Source organism: Polistes canadensis, unplaced genomic scaffold (assembly GCF_001313835.1).
Source record: "Polistes canadensis isolate GaletaPanama2010 unplaced genomic scaffold, ASM131383v1 scaffold_16, whole genome shotgun sequence".
Taxonomy (NCBI): Eukaryota; Metazoa; Arthropoda; class Insecta; order Hymenoptera; family Vespidae; genus Polistes; species Polistes canadensis.
The window spans coordinates 239,549-264,133 of NW_014569563.1; the positions used below are offsets into that span (position 1 = coordinate 239,549).

General features: G+C 32.2%; 1 protein-coding gene across 4 annotated transcripts in view; it reads right to left on the reverse strand.

Annotated features, from left to right (window-relative positions):
- The window catches only part of LOC106793613 (solute carrier organic anion transporter family member 3A1), an 86,166-nt gene that overhangs the window by 30,436 nt on the left and 31,145 nt on the right, over positions 1-24,585 (reverse strand). The window contains exons 1-2 of one of the 4 annotated variants that reach the window (XM_014760674.1): positions 23,818-24,045; positions 7,061-7,182 (exon numbers count right to left, since the gene is read on the reverse strand). The exons of 2 other annotated variants lie outside the window; for them this stretch is intronic. The gene's annotated coding sequence lies outside the window, so the exon portion shown is untranslated. Of the gene's footprint in view, positions 1-7,060; positions 7,183-23,817; positions 24,046-24,585 lie in introns of those variants that run through there. One more of the 4 variants, XM_014760670.1, reaches the window with a different exon arrangement.

The following is a 24,585-nucleotide window of genomic DNA, read 5'->3' on the forward strand; positions in this document are numbered from 1 at the left end:
CATTTAATAAACGATTACCTCGAGTTGTTAGATTTTGCATTAGAATTATATTTCCTTCCTTCGCGTCGAGTAAACTAATATGAGAATGAAAGAAAGAGAAAGGACACTTCGTCCTTTTTATTTCGAAAGGACGTGTCTCCGAAGACGTGTTCGGTTTGTATAAATCGCGTAAGAGTCTTTTTCCCCCCACCACCCAAAACTCTCTCGTGTCAGCACCGAAATGATGATTTTTTCTTTTTTTTTTCTCTCTTCGGCAACGCGTATATAGGATGAATACTCACTCTCTTCTCATTCTTTTTCTCTCTGTATCTACGCAATTTGTCAACACGAAATAATTATTTGAATTTCAGATATATAATACGTTTCATCATCGTCCATATATTTTTCGATTCTCGTTTCGAAATCATTTCTTCAATGATAAAAATTTGCGTAATGTTGTTTTTGTTTTTTATTTTTTCTTCTTCTCCTTCTACTTCTTCTTACTATACTACGCCGTTAACGTAACTATTCATCCTTGGATAGAACGATGAGTCATGGTTTAAAAAAATTTTTTTTATTTCGTAATTAACTCGAAAAAGTAGTAATAGTTGGGGAGGTTGAAGCGGAGGAAGAAGAAAAGGAAGGAACGATGTAAGAGATTCATATCGAACAACACATTAATTCATTTGTTTCATGAACGTTTCATTCGTTCTAGCCTAGAGTTGTGGACTCTCCGACACACCAGTAGTGAGTTGGCATAGTTCAACGAGGAACCGGCGATAACAAATGGTTACGATAATAGCCAGCTCCGTGAGAGACCGGATACGGCTCGTCTCATGAAATTATCTATGCTAGACTAACTCTCTCTCTCTTTCTGTCTTTCTCGACGAGAGGAACCGATCCGTAGCGTAGAGAGAAAATGATCCATAGATCACTATTACGAGCTAGTCTAATAATATTTTTCTCCTATTTTTTTTTTTCTTTTTCTTTATATTTTTGTTGTTGTATTTTATCGATCGGTAAAAAAGAGAAATCTTTGCAATATAAGAAAAAAAGGAGTTGACATTTTTTTTGGCAACATAATATGTTATATATATATATATATGTTACCGTGAAAGACCGAAATTGGAGAATGTCACGATTCATATGATCGCATGGTATGTGTTCGAAATATTAAGATATCAAATTAATACATTCCTACACTTAATATATTATTTTATTATATATATATTATTCTCCCCTTTGAAGGGTCCATACTTTTTACAAATGTTTAACACATCCTCCCATTTCTCCGCACATTAATACACAACTCACAATTATCTGAACATATAACGAAAAGCTAATATAAATATATTTAATATAATGCTAATATAATTACTTTTTCTTTCTCTTTATCTTTCTTTGTTTTCTACAATTTGCAATTTGTGAAAAGGAATAATTATTTGAATTTCAGATAATATGTTTCATCTAATAATAATTAAAAATAAGTAATGAATAAAGTAATGATTATAAAAGGAAGATAAATGTGGAGTAAGTGTGTGTCAAATGAAAATATAATATTATAATAAATAAATAAAATTGATGAAAATTGTAAATATATAAAAAAAAAAAGAAAAATAGAAAAATAGAATAAGCATGGCAAAGAGAGACAGTTATAATCTAATTACAGATTATATTGTGTTTAAAAGTCATTCCCCTGTGTGCGGTTCGAACGGGTTTCGCAAGGGACCGCGAACGGTGTCGATGATAAAAAGAATGTTACTACTATGGAAAAGTTAGTGGGCGAACACTCACGAACGATAAGCGGCTGGAATCACAAGGTGGTATTTAACTCGTTCGCATCCATAAGTGCACCAGCAGCATGCCGTTATGACCATGGCCTTAATCGCGGAGCCATATACAACGACACGTTCAAACAGAGAGAAAGAGAGAGAGAGAGAGAGTGAAAGAAAGAAAGAAAGAAAGAAAAGAAACAGACATATACATATGATTATTCTCTACCACATTTTTATACACCTTCCTACCTCTCTCCCTCACCCCCCCCCCCCCCCCCCCCGTTTATGATACGAACGAAGCTATGATATGATGTGGTATTCTAAACGAAAGTGTAGGACATAGATTAGTGGTGGTTTGTGGACTCAATTTTTTAGTTTTTTTCATAATTATTTCAATGCCTGTACGCTTCCTTTGATTTTGATGCCAATGTAACCATTATATATATATTCGAGATATTGTATTATAAATTAAATATTATAATAAAAGTGTATATATAGAAATGCATAAATTTCTGGTTGTTTTTGGACTAAATGTTTTAATGCTTTTTTAGTATTTATTTCGGTTCACATGGTATAATAATCTAAACACATACGTACATACGTATATTGGTTTTGTAAATCTTCTAACCATAAATAAATTTTGATAATTTGATGTGTAGGAGGATTATTAGATAATTTAAATAAATATATTAATGTCTCCTAGATTTTACTTTATAGTTAATGTTCAATCTTTTTTAATAATTTAAGTGTACCAGAAAATATAATACACTATTTATAAGAAACGTCAGAGGATTGGAGCTTGCAAGCAAGCTCCTACTTAACATCCACTTTAAGTACTAGTAATAAACCAAGAAATGGATCACAAGTGTTGTGCTTTAAAAGCTTCTTATTAATCTATTCTTGACTGTGACTATATAATGGATCGTGTTCTTTATTTTTTTTAGCATTATAAACTTTATCGTTTTACATATGCATGTGTATAAATATATGTATATATAAACATATGTTATGATCATTTTAAAAAGTCAGTGGCTTTTATCTTTTATGTGTGTGTGTGTGTGTAAAGTGAAAAATGATGAAATAAAATAATAAGAGAAAAAAAACATAATAAATAAAAATGAAAAATAGCCCTAATAAATATTTTTGATTATAAATTATAAAAATAGATATATACAAAAATTACATTCTAAAATTGTAGTTCAACAACCTTTACTAATTTCGACTAAATTTATTCTAAATAATCTATTTTAAATTTATCTAAACTCGTTGTAAATAAAAAATACAAAAAATATCTAAATTAAATGTTTCCGGCAAATAATTATAAAAATATACATATATGAATATGAATTATTTTATATAATGATTGTAGTTGAATAACTTTTACTACCATTAACACTAGAACTACCAAAAGTTGTTATATACCTATTTCTACCAAACCGGTCATTTTGACCGGCCTGATATTTAATTGGCAAAATATAAATATTCAAAGAAAAGTTTTTTAAAAAAAATAAAATATATTTTATTCTAATATTGCAAGTACATGATATATACATCTATTTATATATATATCTAAGAGAAATATATGAAATAAAACAACAATGCACATAAATTAAATATAAATCTAAAGAAATATTATTAATTAAAATAAAATTGTCGTAAGAAAGAACAATAAGAAAAACACAAAATTAAAAATTATAATTACACAAATATATATTTATAACGTAACGATATAATTGTGAACAACGAATAAAAATAATAATTAGAAATAATAATAAAAAAAAAAAGAGAAGAAAAAGAAGAGAATACCTCGTGCAGTAAATTTGAAATCGTTTTTCCCGCGCATCGTAAATATCGACAACTTCGTGGTGTCGATTTTTCGGTCGCATCTAACTTCACTTTTCTAAAACGCGCCGAAAGGAGTATAATTTCGAAAAAAAATTGTAAAATATAATTAAACAAATCTATATATAGCATAAGAATAATGAAAAAAGAAAAAAAAAGAAAAAAAAAGAAATTGATTGCCAAAAAAAAAAGAGAAGAACAAAATGATATATATCGTAGGAAAAGACGATAGTTTTCCTCGAAAGAAAGACAGAGAGACAGAGAGAGAGAGAGAGAGAAAGAGGTGGGAATAAAATCTCGAATGGAGGAGTTTTCATGGCAGGCGCGTGCGGCCGAGAGTGCGAAATACGCGCTTGACCTTAGAACCAGTCATCGCACCGCGAGGTCGACGGATAAATCGCCGGAGTGGAAAACAAGAAACCGACGTGGTGGTGTGTTGTGTGTACGCCGTGCCGCGCCACGCCGGCGCTCTTTCTCTATCTTTTTCTCTACTTCTACTACTTCTTCTTCTTCTTCTTCTTCTTCTTCTTTACCATCTCTTTTTGACTTATTCTTCAAAACATCGAATCGCATCCGAACGTATGAACGAATGAACGGAAGGCGCCTTATCTGTTCACGATGAAATAAGAAGCCAGTTTCCACACTTGAATTAGACCAAAAAACATTCACTTTCGAAATCTTTAAAATGATTGATTATCTATATGAATACTACCTTTTATTAATCTATTTTATATTTTTTTAATTATAATTAATTTGCTTTGATTATTTTGTTTTGTATAATAGTGTATATGTACTATATGTATTATGTATATAATTAGGATAGTATAGTGTAATGACATAAAAAAAAAGTATATATATTGTATGTATATTATATATGCAGTATAATAGCTAATTTTATCTATAAATAAATATATATTCGATATACTTATATATTGTATCAATGTATATAGATACTTCATATTATATATTTATTGTATTGCATATTATAATTACTCATATAAAATATGCAAAGAAAAAACCTTTATTCCTCTTTATTTAAATGTATACGTATATACATGCATATCCTATTGAACTTTAAAGATAAAATATGTATATTACTTATATTATATTATATATTAGTATATAGTAAAATGTAATATAATATAATATTCTAATTATTTATGTAAAAAATATAAAGAAAATATAATATCTCTTTATATATATATAGAGGTATATATTTGATATACTATATATCATATCAGAATTTAGAGATTAATATTATTTCTGTGTATGATATCAGCACACTCTGTCCGTTGCAACTTCCGTCGTCAAAATGAAAAATAATTCAGCAAACATGACACAAAGGTTGAATAACTAAAATTTCAGCTTAAAGCAGAGAGAAAAGAAAAGAAATAAATTACTAACCTTTGACACAAACATTCCGCGTTACCTTACAAGGTTTCTGCTTTATGACAATGTGGATTATTTAAGAAATAAATAAAAAAAAAATATTTTGTTATCGATTAAAACGTCGACACGCAATATAACGCATATTATTATATTATAATCAAATTTAGTTCACAAATTCAGAATTGAAACAATTTTTCGCGAGCTTACTTTGCGAGTGCACAACTGATAAAACTTTTTCGCGAACTCTCGTCAACGATCGGTTCGTATTTATGCCTCCTATACTTGTGTTTCAATCATTTTTCTTCGTCCGTGACTCTCTTGCCAAGGGTGGCGTCATTTATCGTTTAAATAATAAATCGCAACTGCGTGCTTACGCGATACGTACTATCGAGAACGGCGCCGTTACAAAATATTTTTAATGAGTTCACGTGATCTTAATTAATCTAACACGCTTCAAAACCTTTTCTCTTTATTTTTCTTCGGTTATTATTTTTTTATTCTTCTATCTTTAGAGATAAAAATCTCTTCTCAATCGAAATTTGACGTTGAAACATTTCCCATGACTTTTCTTCTTTTCTACCATTATTTTCTACAATTATTTTTATTGGTAAAAATAATTGTCAATCTTTTTACATTTCACCTTTCCATCCGAAGTTTTTTTATCGTTTAATTTTGATGAGAAGCGAGAGATAATGACTACGTACACGACGGTTACGATTTCATATCGTACATTGCACTTTTTATGATCATCAAGATCTAAGATAAGGAAAAAAAGAGAGAGAGAGAGAGAGAGATAGATAACGCAATGCGATATATAATATAATACGATTCATCCAATAACCAAAAGAAATATTTCTAAAAATGCAAATTAATAAATCGACATGAGAAATCTAACATTAGAAAATGTATTCGCGAACGATTTCTATCGCGATCGTGTCAAACGAGAGAGAGAGAGAGAGAGAGAAAGATTATTGTTAATTTATTATTATTGAGAATCTTCAGATTGTAACTAGAATGATGAGGGAGGAGGAATGGGTGGGAGGGAAGGGAGGAGGTCGATAACGTCATCAGAGTACTTTCGTTGCTGTTACACGAGCACCGATTCAACGAGCGAGTACTGAAAGGAGAAATGGGAACAAGCAGTGGTTCTCCCGCAAAAATATGTTTGTTTTTAGATCAAACTTATCGATTCATGCGATTACAAATAAATATTATAAATGCATAAATAAAAAAAAAACAAAAGGGAAGAAAAATAATTCTTTCGAGAACATTTTTTTGTTTGTTTGTTTGTTCGTCGAATAATCACGATGTTAATGTGAAAAAAGTTGCGAGAATTCGTTGGTGATGTAAAGGTAATGTAAAATACATTTTATGTTAGAGGGCAAATAAGTTCTAAAAAATTTCTTTTTCTTGTTCCTTTTTTTAATCTTTTAACATTGTAAATTTTATATTCTTAAATGAAATTACTAATAAAAGGGAACATGATTTTTCAAATTGACCTAGTGTATTCTAATGTGTATCTAGGTATGTGGGCGTGTATGCATATAGGACGGTCGTAATTAAAAGTTTCTACGTCGACAAGGCAATTTACGAATCTGGGACGAGGGAAGTTTATCTTTTGGATAAAGATACTAAGAAAAGATAGCGATAAAGATATATCATTAAGGAAAAATGCAAAAAGTGTTAAAATAGCGCTATAGATACGATCAATTTGACAATATTTTAAGTACATTATTTCTATCTTTGATCGATAATAATAATAATAATCAAATATTTAATGTTGCAATAATTGCATAAGACAATGAAAAAAGAATTCGATTGACATTTGACCATTGTAAGAAAATCTTTGAATGAATCATTCAAATCGATGCTAAACAGAGAACCTCGAAAGAAAATCGTGATATTATTTTCGTTGATCGGTTTACGCGTTATAATATTAAGAAAATAATTATAATAATGGTAATAATAATAAAAAAAAAATTCTTTTGCTCTTTTCATAGTACGCGTACCAATGATAAAAAACACTGTAGGATTAGCGCCCCGTCGTATATTTCAAGTAGAACGTAGCTAGTTACCGATTTGACACCAATCCACAGAGTTCAGGTCACGTGATTTGCCCCGAGCATCTTTAGAGCTATTTCACCTCGTTGACTCGCACTATTTTTTTCTTCCCTCATCGAGACGAATTATATCTGTACTGTAAAGAAAAATTCTGATCCTAGTTGCCTTTAACGATACTATTACATACGTAATAACTTTTCACTTTTCTCATTTTTTTTTTTATTTATGGTTATTTGAAAAAAAAAAAAATACATAAATAAAAAAGAAAAAAAGAAAGAAAATTAATTCAAAATAGGTAAATATACTATACATATACGTGTAGGTACACGATAGATAGCACAAAATGTGGTAGTAGTAGGTAGGTAGGTAGGTAGATAGGTAGATATATATTATTACACACGCACGTATCTCATAAATTTCCTTAGTGGTATCGAAGCTTCGACTTTTAATGCGTTACCCACGTAGTAAGTTAATAATAACGCGGAGTACGCGCATTTTCATAAACCACTTGCGAAACTTGACGCATACCTCCTCTCCACGCAAACGGCAAGAACGTCCTATAACTTAGAATACATACTAACGTTTATCTTATGAATAGCTACACCTATACACTATCGGCTAAAAGTTTTGGATTCTATACCGCGATTTCCTTTAAAATCGAATATATAAATTAATTTTTAAACGATCTGTCGTTGTTATATCAAATATTACCAAGTTTAATTATGTTTTAAGAGAGATATCAATATTTTCTTATATCCATAACGTTCATTTTTATATTTTATACAAGCAATTTAATATTATACTCGAAATGAATTATCCTTTTGGAGAACTTTGACAATTTTATATGAGAAACAGAATTTTATATGAAAACAATCGATAAACTAATTACTAGAATGTCAGACTATCGTTAATTATAAAGACACATGTTTCTTTAATAAAATAAAATAAAATAAAATAAATACAAAGAGTAAAACATTCTACTCATAAATATTTCTTAGCAAATCAATTTATTACAGTTGATCTACGAGCATTCATTGTTACTTATTAATATCCTATTTCTCGGAATTTACGTAAGAATTACAATATATATAATCTAGTGGATTCGATTTTATTTGAAATATTTTACTTTTGATGAATTGTAATTGTAGACAAATTCTCTCGTAGTAACATTATCACAATTGTAAAAGAAATGAAAAGTTCATCGTGTACACGCGTATGATCTTAACGCTTATAACGACTACGACTATGATGGGAATGGTGATGATGATGATGATAATGATGATGATTATTATTATTATGACGATGACGATCGCAAGGACGCGGCCAAGCATTCGCGCGGAAACAAGTTGACGTGAGTAGGTCAACGACTTTGAGTCGATGCAAACAGCCTTGCGTCTAACGAGCCAACGATCCCTCAACAACGATAATGACGATGACGATGATGACGATGACGATGACGACGACGACGAAGACGACTAAGACGATTCTTCGTTGCTCTACTTTTATTATGTAGGTTATTCGCAGGAAAAAAAAAGGTGACGAGCGCCGGTCGGTCATCGTCTTATCCGCCTACTAAAAATACTTCGATCGATAGACCGATATATTGGTTTTTTCCAACGAAAAACGTCGTTCTTCTTCCTCCTCCTCCTTCTCCTCCCCCTCCTCGAGAGGGAGAGAGAGAGAGAAAAAACGTTGCAGATAAGTTGTCTCATCCCGTTTGTCAATAAAATATAAAAAAGAAAAACCTCACACAATTTTTTTTCTTCTTTCGTACATAAATTACCCCTAGGAATAAAAATAAAAAGATATTAAAAAATATATGTCAGATTAATTGTTAGTATTTTTTTTCGTTGAAATATCTTTTCTTTTTTTTTTCTTTTTCTATTTTCAAAAAATCTACAAATTCGCGTCGAGAATGTGTGTAATGAGAAAAATTGTGTCTAAGTCGGTAAATGAGATCACTGATTTATCATCGATCAAAATTACGGATGTTAAATTATTATTATTATTATTAACGAAAGGGGAAAAATGAAGAAGGAGATTGAAATTAAGAAGAAATAATTCAGTGTTCTTTTTTTGAGTGAAATATCATAGAAGGATCAGATATGTAACGAGAGTAATGATAAAATGTCAGTTCTTTAAAAATGGCCGCCATTTCTCGGTCACCGTCTATTTCGAACTAAACGAAGCCGAGTTTTGTGTCTTGCGGTGTTTTCCCCAAGGCTTCCGAGCAATCTCGGTCTTGGAGAAAGTGGAAAAATATATCGTACACTTTATTTCCTTTCTAATGGGTATCCCATAATGCTAGTAAACACAACACATTGACAATTAGTTAAAGTTTCAATCTACTTTGAAAATAACAAATTATCTTTAGGAATTTTTCTTATCCATATAATCAGTCATTGCCAAAAAATCGTAAGATAATAAATATGTGTATACACAAACGAATTTTGTTTAATATCAAATATATTTCATCTTTTATTTTTTTTTATATATATATATTTCTTTTTTAAACAGATTTTTAAAACACGTGCAACGATAATACACTCGAGTCTCATTTAGTTCTTCAATAATTTTTTTTTTTTTTTTTACTCTCAGTCTTCGATCTGACAATGAGATAAAGTTGAGAATACAACTGGAGTTTCCGTTTTTATCTTGTCTATAAGTAAATCGAGGTACGACCGTGTGCAATAATATTTATACATTTCTGAGGAATCCTTCCAATAAGGAATGTCACTGAATCGATAAGAGTCTTCAATAATATACGAATATATTCAAGTGGTCGGAACTTGTTTTATTTGTAAAAAGTAAAGAAGAGAAAAAGAATAATATATCGAAGTTTTAAAAATTCAACCAAATATAATAACGTGCGTATATTATAATAAATAAACTTATGCGTACTGCATAATAATAGAAATATATTTGAACAATAAGTCATATTTCTTTTTTCAACTGATACGTTTTGAATAAACTGTTCTTAATTTTGTATTTTGTATTTTTTAGATCACTCATAATCACCGTCAAATATATAAGGGTTGCTTGAAAAGTCTTGAACCTCGACAAAAAAATAACTTATATTTTTTTTTTTTAACCGAGTTTGAGTTAATACAAATTTGTTTCCATATATTAGGCTCAAAACTATTTTCAACCCACAATCAAGTATATTTATTACAAATATATATAATTCGTTTTTATGTACGTAATTATGCATAAGCAAAAAGAATTTTTACGAATGAGAATTAGAGGGAATGTGGGATACACGATGAAAAATGCAATGGTGTGTGAGATCGACGAAAAAAAAAATAAAAAAGGGGGAAAAAAGAGAGATAGACAGTGAAAGAATATAAGAAAGAGTAAAGAGGAACAAAAAATATCGTAAGAGAACGAATCCTCGAGGACGATGCGTGTATAACTGTCAGTGACAATATTGCCCTTATCGTTCTTAATGTCTTATCGCTTTCTTAATGCGCTCTCGACCACGACCAACGACCTTTCGCGTTCTCTCTTTCTCTCTCTCTCTCTTTTACTTTCAATGTACGCTTTAACGGTGCACTTTCTTGTGCGAGTTCTACCAAGATAAGAGGACCTAATCTTTCTTTTCTACTTCTTTTTTTCTTACATATATAAATATATACTTTAGCCCTTTTTGCCCTTCTACAAAAATCCATATCTCTGCGTGTATGAATGAATTATGATTTTAAAAGGTCATATTTTTTTAGCCTCCCGACATTTCAACGTCCAAATGAACGAAATTTGTTAAATTCCATTTCGTTTAATCATTAACTAACAATAATGTTAATCTAAGAATGTGAAAAATCAGGTTTGCAAAAAGTATGACTTTTGTTAATGCTTTCATAGATTATTATTGATGCTTTTCATGGAATAATGGCTAGTAAATTGAAAAAAGTAATTTTGAAAAACAGAATGTAAGCTACACGTAAGTCATTTTGGGTCAAAAATGTAATTGGTGACTTTTGGCTGAACATATTAACGATTTTATGATTAGATTAAAGTTCAATTTAACAGATTTACAAATATCAATTTAAATAAAATTATTATAATTTGTATATACGTGTATGTGTGTTATGTGTTGTATATGTATATTTCCTTTCGATTTTGATTATTTCCTTGACGATCGGTGTGTTCGTCAAACATGAAGGTACTTCGTTACTTCGAGTTTGTAGGTAGATGTTAACCTATATATCTCTATCGATTTCGCGACTATGCGCATGCGTCATTCTCGTTCTTATTGCAGAATGCGCGCGTAATGTTACGGTTGGTTATCGAAGAAGGAGTCTTTATAAACCACCAACCACCACCCCGCCCGCCCCTAGTTACCCTCTCCAGCAGTAAATTTTTACTGTACTTTTGGAACGATATAAAAATATTATTGAGAGAAGACTAATTCGATTCTCTGTGTAATATTTAACTTGCGAATCCGGTTCAAATTTTTCCTCGAACTGTTTTATCTGAAACTGTTCGAAAACTTATCTCAGCAACTCTCTCTTTCCCCCGTGTGTATTATTTTTTTAATTTTTATTTAATAAAAAAAAAGGAACGAAAAAAGGGAAGAAGAATTTCAACTAACGTAATTATTTGTTTCCCTTCTCTTTTTCTTCGTCTGTCTTTCATTTTCTTTTTTCTTTTTTCTTTTCTTTCTGTTTAGCTTATAGTGAATGAGCCATCTTGTTTTTTGGCTCTGGCGTTGCAATGTCATTCGAATCGCGAAGCTTGTTTTTCCTCGAAATGTGCGAGGCCACGGGTCGTCACGGATAAGATATAATTATTCGTGTCGTAAAAATGGCTACATTCGTTCTCTCCCCGCGTTCAGCTATTTTCTCCTTCTCGAACTCTTCTCGGAATTCTCAAACCGTGGCATTAGCTTCTTCTCCTTTTTTTCTATACTCTCTCTCTCTCTCTCTCTCTCTCTTTCAAACACACACACACACAGATATGCTTCGATGGAAAAAAATAGAGCATAAAATAAAAAATAATTTGTGCTATCGATGAAACTTTTGTTTAAAAAAAAAAAACCATTAAAAATTGTTATCAGAATACTCTAACTTTTCTTCGATTTTTTTTTCTTCTTTAATAAAGCGTTTGTAAAATTATGGTATATCTGAATTAATAAAAAAAATAGTAAATAATAACATAGCATATAGAGTTGGGAGTGGTCCAAAGTTTTACTAGGTGATTTTAAAAATAATTTCTATTTTCGAATTGCAAAAGTAAAAGCTTACAAACAAATCTCGAGTAAGAGTAATTGATTTGTAAGACAATCTAAACATTTTATCTGACCCACGTAAAGACTTTTAGCATTTTATTCCTTTTCAATTCTGTACTATGGTGAAAAATAAAATGTAGATTATATACATTATAGGATGTGTTAGTTTTTCTGATAAATAACAAAACAATATTTATTAATTTTTGTTTTTTTTTTTTTTTCTTATTATGATTTTCTTTTTTTCCCGATATTCATAAACCATCTTTTTTCGATCCGACGTACCATGAAGATTTTATATGACTATAACGATCTAATTATAGGCGAAATCCCTTTTGCCGTTAGGACGATGAAAGAAACGACGAAGTGCAGCGGCCGAGAGCATCGAAAAGCTAAAAACAGATATCAAGGATCGCTCTTTCGTGGCTTTTAGCCTTCGGCGAAAAAGAAATGGCTCGAATGTTGCCGCTGGAAATGAGTCAGAACGAGTTGCTGATGGTGCGGGGGTGGACCCAATTGCACAGAACTTCTTTTACAGTATCTCTGCAGTACACCGTTATTATTATTATTATTATTATTATTATTATTAATCAACACTTTTTATTTTTTATTAATTTTCTCCTTGCACAAACACAATGTGACATTTTATACTAACAATAAATTCGAATGGTTCGGGTAGAAAGAGACAGAGATATATATCTGTGCTTATCAGGCGGTAAATAAAGATAACTGGACTATCGCAATATCGTTCAACGATAGGAGATTAGTGATCTCGAGAACGAAATGAAGGACGAAAAGAGAAAGAAAGAGTAAGAGAGAGAAAGAGAGAGACAGGGAGGGAAAGGAAAAGAAGAAAAGAGCACCTGCCGTGAGTTCACTACTTTCTACGTGCGCCGATAATTTACGAGCCTTCGAAGGAAGCCGTTCTCTGTGCTCTCCATCTCTCTCTCTCTCTCTCTCTCTTTCTTTTTCACCCTCGCACACTAACATTAGCGCCATTTATGCCACCTTAAATTAACGAGCGACGAATATACTTCCTCTCTCTCTCTCTCTCTCTCTCTCTTTCTCTCTTTGTTTCTTTCTTTTACGCTTTTTAGTATTACTTCATTATTCGTTGAGTTTGTGATAATAATAAATAACTTTAAATAGCAAAGAACAAAATTGTATTATATATGAATATAAAAAATAAAAAACTTATTTCTGCGTTATATTGTTTGCATGCAAAAGTGTTAATTCGATTAATAATTAATTTAACTAATTTCAGCTTGTGTGTATCATCCAATTGAAAAGGGATTCTATGAAAGGACGAGTGAAGGAACTCTTTCATTCTTAGTCCTTGGAAAAGAGAAAGAGTTCAAAGAGAGATAGATAAGGTAAAGAAATACAGGGTCCCATTCTGAAAGAGAAATAGAGAAAGAGAATAGGACAATAGATGAGCCTAGAACTCGTAAGAGCTAAACACGAATACGAAATCGTTTTCTATGCCTCGTGGCTCTTCGTTCTAGCAATCTAGAGGTTGCTTAGATACGACACGAAACAGGTACATATGTAAATATATACACATATGTACAGCATATACACTATCGGCTAAAAGTTTTGGACCCTTGACCGATTTCCCTTAAAATCTAATATAGTAATTAATTTTCAAACATCAGTATTTTCTAATATCCCATAATGCTCTTTTTGTTTTTAGTTTATACACTCAATTTAAGGCTATGCTAGAAATGAAGAGTTTTAGCAATTTCCACAAGAAGTATAGACAAAAATATTCAATCAGAGACAATCGTTAAACTAATTATCAAAATACTTGGATTATTATGTCAGGCTGTCGTTAAATGCCGAAAAAAAAAATCAAATAAATACTTACTAACTAAATAAGTGTAAAACATTCTACTAGTAAGTTTTTATTGGTAAATCAATTTATATACTTTGGTAGATCTAAAAGTATTCATTTTTTATTACAAATATCCTGTTTCTCGGAATTTACGTAGGAATTTGAAACTTTTGGTAGACAGTGTATATAGATAGATATCTACATAGACGAAACATATACATGTATAAATAGAGAAAGAGAGAGAGAGAGAGAGAGAGAGAATGAGAGAAGGACAGATTTGCAAGGAGTACACAGAGAGAATACGACTACTGTACTGAGCTTAGGCTCACGACTACGTCCTGTGACCAGTTCGAATCTCGTTCACTTTATCTACCTCAAGAGAGAAAGAAAGAAAGAAAGCAGGCAAGAGAAAGAAAAAACGAAAGGAAGAAAGAAAGGAAGAAAGAAAGAAAGAAAGAGAGAAACTACTACTCCCACAACCTTGGACTCCTCGGTTCTCCTGGGGTTCAAGAACACGCATCGGCCCGTGCGAGCACTTAGGAAATATCGTGTTCGTGATTCATCGCGTGTACCAACGTTTTATGTGCCTCTCTGGAACGGCTCTATAGACGTTAGAATCTTAGAAGCTTCCGTTACGAGCTTGTCCGCTTAGGGATTGCTGAGAATTAGATGAACGAGATCATATGAGGATCGATTCTAATTATTATAATCATTTTCGCGATCCATTATCCAGTATTACGTTCAATTCTTTGCCGTTTCTACATCAAAGTCACTTTAATTTAACGCGTTTAGTATTTATTACATTTGATTTCAAGTATCGGATTTGTATATGTGTATGTGTGTATTAAATCCATGTTTAGATGAGATTAATTGGTGAGATTTGTTAAACGTTGATAATAAAACGTGTGTTGATAGATTTTTAAGATTATTTAAATATAGCATATACGGGTTGTTCCTGGGATTTTTTTACTTTCTTTCTTTCTTTCTTTCTTTTATTATTAGGATTAATAATATTGATTTAAAAAAAAAAAATATACTTCAACAACTAACAATAAGATTAAATGAGATTAATTAAAGAGATTTGTTAAACGTTTATAATAATGTGATAGATGGATTGTTGAGATTATTTATTATGTAGTACAGGTTTCGATATTTTTTGTTTGTTTTTTTTTTTCTGATTAATTTATTCCAAAAGATAAGGATAAGAGAAATTGCATTAATTACTTGTTATTGAGACGATCGTAAAAGGTGGTAATAATAATAAAAGAAAGAGAAAGAAAAACAAGAAAGATTGAAAGAAATTAGAGGAACGCGTTCGACCAGATTCACATGAGACATTTATATAAAGCAGTAAGAGAATGAGGGAACGAAAAGGCGATACGCGTGTCTCTCTTGTAAGAGAACTCGTTGAAATACGAACGAAACGTATGCGACGCACGAATGATTTACGAGCGTTAGCGCACTTCTCGCACATTTTACACGAAGCTTCAACGCTAACGTTTGCTAGCTGCGATTAAGGCCTTTTGCCTTACTTGCCACTAACTTTTTACGCAATCCTACCACTCATATGAATCTGTGCTTTTAAGAATGAACTTTACTCATTGTTGAAAAAGAGTGAAACGATTGTATTATGCTTTCTCACTTCTTCATTACATTTAATTCGTTCAATGATCTGAGATAGTAAGATTCACGTGATTTTTGTTTGATAATTAAATAATTATTTGATCAAGAGAAATATAATAAAATAAGAAGAAAATGAGGAAAAGAGGAGCATCGATAAAGAGATATAACAAATATGTAAAAGTACAAACAGATAAATAGATTTACGATTTACAGTGACAAGACGGGAGACAATATAAGTGGATGATACAAATAAGTTCAAGAATCAGATTTAACATAGAGATAAATTAGAAAGTGAAATAAAGGGAATTTGTGATCTAGTGAATAAACAATTTAAGAATTGGATAAGGTCTAATAAGGTAGATTAATATCAAGATAGGACCAAGATGATGAAAGAACTGGGTTACTACAGGTGTAAGACGTAGATAGGGTCAAGATTGGATCAGATTTAACATAGACAGAACAATGAAAGAATAGGGACACATGTTAAGTATAAAAAGCAGAAAGATTTACAATTGGATCAGATCCAATAACGAAATAAAGTAGATAAAGATGAAAGTAAGATCTGGACGAGAATATAAAAGGACACCGACAGATTCAAAATTGAATCAGATTTAATTTAGGAACGGATTGAGATCAAGATAAAGACAGGACAATGAAAGAATAAAATACATTTTCGGTAATAAACAGAAAGATTCAGAATTGAATGAAGTTTAATATAGAAATAAAGTAGATTAAAATGAAGATAGAACCAGGTGAACATCAGGACAATGTCAGGATATGTATATCAACAGATATAAGATGCAAGCATACTTAGGACTCGAATAGCATCGAGAATAGGTGAATACATTAAGATCAAGAGAGAAAGAATATCATGACAGGGACATCGACATAAAACACGGACAATCTTAGGGACTAAAACAGGTCCAAGATAGGGACAAGATGCGAAACTGATACTGAACAGAAACTGAACGAATATATACACACACACATACACATAGAAAGAGAGAGAGAGAGAGAGAGAGAAAGGCCCTAAATAGAGACAGGTACAGAAAGGAACACAGAATGGCAGAACAATTTAGCGTTAACATATTCTTTATACGCGAGCATCGAAATTACATGGCATGCCGCAACCGCAGAGAAGGGCCCCGAGAAGAAGCAGACGATGCAATCTTTTTTGAGAAAAAGTCTCGCCCTTGCGGCTCCACTTCTTCTTCCTTCCATCCATTCCTCTCCTCTACTTTTCTTTTCTCCCTTTTTCCATCTCTCTCTCTCTCTCTCTCTTATCCTTTCCTTCTTGGAAATTTTTCTTATTATTATTATTATTATTCTATATTTTTCTTGTTTGTTTTGTTGTTGTTGTTGTTGTCTTTTTCTTCTTTTCGTTTCTTTCTTTTAAAACTTCGAAAAGTCACTGGCAAAGGCGCGATCTCATGACTGCCGTACGAATCCACTTGCTGGTAATAAGAAGAAAAGGGAATAACGTACGCGAACCGCCGCAGCTATTTGGCTAATGACGTTGCGGCCAGTGTGCGGAGCTTTTAAGCTCCCTTCACATCGGTAGCAACTTACGTACTCTTCCATGCGACTAATGCTTTCCACCACGACCACCCAAGCTATTGCTCTCCCTTAAAAACTGTGTTATTTTTCATTTAAAAAAAAAAAAAAATAGAAAAATATAAAAAAGAGAAATATTTATGAACCACCAACACTAATCTACGCGTACTTTTCTTTCTTTCATGATGTAAAAGACGTCGGGGAGCAAAGTGCTATGAGTTTATCACTTTGTAACTGGAAGAGCGAACAGGTTGAATGATAAAAATTAGAAGAAAAAAAAAAATATATTACAAGATAGTATTTATTACGGAAATTAGAATGTTGTTTGATCGAAATACTTCACGGTCAGTATTAACTACAATAAAAGTGAACATTAGATTGCTGGATATTTTGTATATACCGATTTTGCCTGAAATGCGTCAATAAAAATATTGAAGTTTTTAAACAAAAAAAATAAAATAAAATTTTATTTTAAAGAAACTTTTTATACATTCGAAACAATTTTTACGTACGTATATATTTTGTTTTTAAAATACATTTTCCGAAGATATTTTCATATAACACACACGTCCTTATTTCTATTTCTTTTGCATGATGCTTCAACTTGTCAATTCAATCGTTTTTCAATATTCTGTATATTAGATAGTAGCGTGAAAGTATTTCTATGCACAAGAAATATGTTAGATGCTTGTAAAATGATCAAATTTGAAAGTGTCAATTTGATTTGCATCCGTCAAAACAGATATAGCACATATGGATTTTTGGAACTAAGGAGTGTTAAGGGGAAGGAATTAGTATTTATATACATTTAATATAATTTTATTAGAAATCAACATATTATGTTAAAAAAAAAGTTATTTTAATTTTTCACAAAATAAATAACAATAGAATCGTAAATGAGTCAAATTGATGGGTTCCGGCAATTTGGTTGTTGTTAATAGATAAATAAAATAAAAGCGAAGGAAAGAAAAAGGTTGGTAACGAGCGAGAGAGTAATAGGTAAGAAATAAAAAGAAAGTAGAACGGATGAAAGTGTTTCTTTTTATTTTTCAACATGTCACACGTAAGCAAGCCGATCATACATAATAGCATATTACAGTGCGGAGAGTAATCATAGATAGTATGATAGGGTGGTGTAGCGTGGTGGCGCGTTGAGATAACCGAGAAACTAAATTCTCTCGCGGGAGGGAATTTCAGTTATTTAAAAGCTGACCGGCACGCGAATGATAATAACGAGCGAGCGTTATGCTCGCCGATCGATACGAATATAACCGGTTTAGTGAGAGAAGAGAATTTAGAAAATTGTAGACAGTTAATGAGAACGAAAGTATGGCCTAAAGAAATCTATTACTTTTTTTTTTTTTTTTTTTTTTTTTTGAATAATTATAACATATCAATACATTTTTCACATAGTTGTTTCTTTAACGATTGTAACAAAAAAAAAAAAAACATACAAAATGGACGACATCGGATTCAATGACATGAATTAATCCTTGCAACGATTACACGACTAATCGGATTTATTTATCATAAGTCGAGTCAATGAATATTACCATTTAAACGTATTTCAATGGTTTTTACGTATATACGAGTATTATATTTATGTATGTATAAGTCAAGGCAAATAATAGCTAACGTCATACGTCTCGAACATTTTCTTCGAGCAACACGCAGCGTATTACGCGTTAAGTAAACGAGAAAACCCATAATGGAAACGAACGTTCCTCAAGGTGCGGACGATGACGATGACGACGACGAAGACTACGATTAACCGAAGAGGACCAAGGTCAAACTTTTCGCAAGCCAGCCGTCATTTATCTTCGGTTCTCTAAGCTAGCTTAATCGATCTTCGACCTTCTCTAACCACGCATTACAATTACAACGACAGTAGCAACGTACTAGGCAAGGACGAGTTTGACCGATCGGAAGAAATTCGAGATAAAAAGGGCGGCGGAGGGGGAGAGAAGGGAAAGAAATAAAACAAAAGGAAAGAAAAGCTCGATTATGCGATTAAATTTGTTAACTCGTTCATTTCGATGAATATTTATGTGATTTTATGACGACATGTAATTATCGATGACAGGTACACGTTATCAACGATTTTGACAAAGATTAAGAAAAAAGGAAAAATGTTGATGCATGTAAGAAAGAAAGAAAGAAAGAAGAATGAACAGAGAAAAGTACATAAGTCCGAACAATCATTGAAATTCCAACGCTTCGAGTCGCGTGACCATGTAAATCACGTGCCCGCCAATCGTAAGCGACAATGTAATAACTCAAAGTTACCACTTACTGAACGATAATGATTATATTCTTGGCATGTACCTATGTAACCGTCGGTCATACGGGATTCTCCAACGGAATACGAGATCCATCGATGCACTTTCGATATATCATACTTCTATCTTTTTTCATTTTTGAAATCATTTATAAGAAATATTTCAAAAGAAAAGTAAGAGAAACGCGTTTGCGCGCGCGTAGTCGCGTTATTAAAAAATAATATTTATATTTCTTAAAATATATTCTACAAAGTGGGCACAAGAAGTTTTTAATTTTTGTTCTTTTTATATTTAAATTTTATCAATCGTAAAATCGCAATCTTAAAAATTGTCTTATTAACGATAATTAGTTATTAACGATTTCTCAGAATTTGTAGTTAATTTAAAGATTTTTGACTGACCAACCTGTACTTATAATATTTCTTCAAATTATTTTCTTTTCTTTTTTTGTTTTAAAAGATGGCCGAGAGATTAATGCGTTCCACAAATGTTCATCTCGCGCGTTCTAATTCGTTACGGTTTCTGTCAGTTTATGTTCGCGACGTTTTATTTACAATGTGGCCACTTCCAAAATGAATATTCATCGAGTTATTTCGGTTTGACGTTAGCACGAAGAATCTACACTTAGAGAGTGTTAACGGTACTTACCTGCCGGTAGCTTTAGTATCGCCGGCACGTTGAACATATATCTCCTACATATGTATATTCAAAACGATCTAACATAGCTTTCGTTATGTCTAGTAGGAAACCAAGTAAACTGCGAAAATCAAGAGACGAACAAACTTCTTGAAAGAGAAATCGTTTGTTACTGAACACGCGCGCGGGATAAACAATTTTCTTTCTTATATATTAAACACAAGTGTGTCGATTTTCATTTACATATAATTAGATTATTTTCAACCTATCGTATCTACTTGTATTATAAAACAAACTAAATCCGAATGTATTTAAATACTTACATATGTATTTCAATTCGTATCTACTCGTTTGAATCTATGCGTGCAAATTCAATGTAACTTGTGCATAAAAAATCTCTTAAGAAAGAGAGAGAGAGAGAGAGAGAGAGAGAGAGAGAGAGAGAGAGAGAGAGAGAGAGAGAGAGAGAGAGAGAGAGAGAGAGAGAGAGAGAATCAAATTGTCCTGTTTTTTTTTCTTCTTATATTAGATAGGCAGTTTGTTAATGTCAACTATACCCGTAGATACTTTAAAATAAGTACTTACACAGCAGTTTCGGATTTGTCGTCAAATGTATAAACCTAACGGATTGTTAGCACGACGAGCTTCCACCTGCACTAACGGATCTAAAGCGACTAACAATGCGAACAGAGTTAATGTACAATGACAATATATTACATTTTTCTTTTTCTTCTTCAATCTATTTTTCTTTCTCCCCTACCATTACCTACTCTTTTTTTAATACGTTGAAACAACAACGCGTGAATGGTACTCTATTTTTGAACTTTTACATTGAAGTAGAAAAATGAAATAGTGCTATGCACAAAAAGTTGTTATTCGCATGGGATGCAAAAGAAAATAAATTATTATCTAAATTTGTGTCCAGATTTTACTAAAAAAGAGAAAAAAAGAGATGAACATTTTTTTCTAGAAAATTATTTTTAAATATTACAAATATTGTATTTTATAAATAATTTCGGTATACAAAAAAATTTTTTATATGAAAAAGAAATCGTAATTGTTTTGCGTATAAGATATATAACACGTTTCATTTATGATATGCAATTATAAATGGTAACTTTTCTAAAAATAAAATGTTGCGTATATTAAAAACGATAACGTATTTTTATAAAAAAAAATACTATACGATAAATATATTTTATACAAAATAAAAATAAAAAATTGACGATGAAAATTTTATTTAAAAAAAAAACAAAATTTATTTGTAAATTTACAATTGAACGAAAATCAAACAAAAATGGTGGATCATTTTAGTTGGTGAAAAAGAAGTTTGGCTAGCACACTGTTAAGATGAAGGTAGAAGAAGAAGAAGAAGAAGAAGAAGAGGTAGAAGAAGAAGCAAAAGAAGAAGAAGAAGAAGAAGATGAAGTTAGTGGAGGAAAGAAGTAGAGAAGAGAAGAGGAAGGGAACAGAGTGGCAGGTACACGAAACTCGTATTTTCTTCCTCCTTTTTCTTCCTCTTTTTCCATGGCATGCGTCGATGACGCATGGACCGGCTCTGACTTGCCGATCACGTTCTTTTTAAGCACCGAATTATACGCGAAAGCGAAGGATAAGGCGAATCATGGCGCCGTCCACACGACGGACCTTCCAAAATTCTCCTCTTTCTCACCGAATTTTGAGTACAAGTTCGTTATACGTACCTTATCGACAACCGACTTTTATCTTAATGACGTTTTATAGTTAAACGAAATTCCGAGATGCGTGCTATTAAAAAAAAAAAAAAAAAAAAAACAATAAATGTTAATAATAAGTTTTCATTTCTAAAAAGTTACACAAATAAAAACTAATGAAAATCAGATAAGTTTATAACAAAATAAATAACTCCAATTGAATGTCTTAATAACGTATTCATATTTTTTCATTAAATTCCAATATGCTATTAAAACAGAATGCAATAATAATTATATGTTTTAAAATTAGATAAATAATAAAACTGACAAAGCTTAGATATCATTAGAAAAACATTAATTATACATATATTCTCTTAATAAATGATTATATTAAATTATTATAAATTACCAACATTAAATTATCTATATTAAATGTAATAAAAAGAAGAAAATTAAAGTAACACACGATCCACAAACTATAATTATCCCTCCCCCCCCATTAGCTGATAAACAAGAGACAAACCCCGAATCAAATGAAATATTAAAACATCCTCATTAAGTATCTAAACTTACACTTAATTCATAAAATAAAATAAAATAAATGAATGGTCGAAGAATAATCATTATCTTTTAACCGATAAACCGTAATCGTAAGACAAAACATCGAAAGTAAAATAAATCGATGTAATAGACGATAAGGAAGAAATTTGTAAGTCAATTATTCGGAGATATATATATATATATATATAAGAAGAAGAAGGAATAAATAAGACGGTATAGATTTGTGTCCTGTGGATAATCGGAACGAAAAGAAAGGAACGAACCTGAGGAAGAAAATAGGTTGGCAAAAACCGAAAGGACAGAGAGCTCGATCAATAAAGCGCCTCGACGATGCTCGCTCGGTCGCGCTCGGCTCTACGTAGCGGAGAAAGTCGAGAAAACCTGATACGGGCTCGGGACCTTGAACGTGACACAGATCGAAGTGGGAGGAAAGATAGGGAGATGGAGGTCGATAAGCGGCTTTAGGCCGCACGATTCGAGATCCGATAGATCAAACAACATACACATACATACATACAAATATATATTCACACGCGTACGTGCGAGCGCGTGTACACTGAAATAGGTCTTACGAACTTTTGAAAATAGATTTACGCAAATGGATGAACGGGTGAGCTGACAGACTGACGGACAGAGAAAGAAAGAAAAAAAAGAATGAAAGAGAGAGAGAGAGAGATATACAGATAGGGTTTATCCATTGGTTGCAAATATGTAAAATATAGAGACACACGCATGCAGGTGTGTAGGATGTAATCAATGTTAAATAGTCGTAGATAGTGGATGGTTACGACACCGAAAGGATAATAATGACGATGAGGACGTGGACGAGGATAGTAGGTGTAGAAGAAGAACGTAGGTGGAGTTTACTCTTACCTGTCATATGGAGCGAGCGGAGGAGTGGATGCACTCTCATGTTCGAGCTCAACACACATACACACGAATAGAGAAATAGAAAAATAGAAAAAGAGAAAGAGAGAGAAAGAGATATTTGGCGGGCTCGAAAATAGCAAGAGAGTCGGCCGCTATTTCTCGCGCGCTTCTCCGCACGCACGCACGCACGCACGCATGCAGCCTTTCCGTCCAGTAGCAAGCACTCTTACTCGCTTTGGTCTCTATCTCTATCTCTCTCTCTTGTTATTTCTTGTTCTACCGGGTGTTGAAGACGCGTATGCACGTTCCTAGTCGCGTCATTCATTCTATATATTTCTCTCTCCTATTTATTTTCGTCCCGGTCATTATACACGTTTATATACTCCGTTTGCAAAAATTTCCGACTATAACGATTTCTCATAAAACAAAAAAAAAGAAAGAAAAAGAAAATAAAATGAAGTTAATAAAAAAAACAATAGCAATAATCTCGTGCAATCTAAATTCATCCTTAATTTCATACCTTTAATATCTAGTCTATGTTGCGTCGTCGTGCCAAAGAAGATGCACCAACTACCTTCCTCTTCTATTTAATTTCAACTGGTTCTTCTCCAATCACGTAATAGTTACACTTTTCACGAACGTAACATAACGATCGATCTATATCGTCGATCTATTTTTTCTCGTTTTCCTTCTTCTTCTTCTTCTTCTTCTTCTTCTTCTTCCTCCTCTTCTTCTTCTTCTTCTTGTACGTCCTCCCTCTGTCTCTCTTTTCTCATCCTCTTTAAAAAAAAACCTAGTTCACTCTAACCCTCGCGAATTATTTTATTAGTATAACGAGGAAATAATTATTCTCTATTAGTTGTTTTTTATTTGAAAATTTGTAAATTATACAATATGACACCAAACGAACGCACACCTTATCACGCATGCACACGTGCGTTTCCTTCCTTCCTTCCTTCCTCTCTCTCTCTCTCTCTCTCTCACTCTCTCTCTCTCTCTCTCTCTCCCTCTCGTAAGAGAGAGATACGCCGGAATCTCTCCGCCTGCGGAGCGAGAGAGACGAGGAGATGCTCGCGGCTCCGCGGTTCGCGCGCGACTGACCGAGGGCGAGAGTCGTTATTGGGAGCAGAGCGCGTTCGCCTTCTCTCTCTTTCTCACTCTTACTTACTCACTTACTCCTTCTCTATTACTCGACTCTCTCTCTCTCTTTCTCTCTCTCTCTCTCCTTCGCTCTTTTCCTCTGGCGCACTTGCTCTTTCTCACACTCACTCTCGACTCCCGCCGCCGC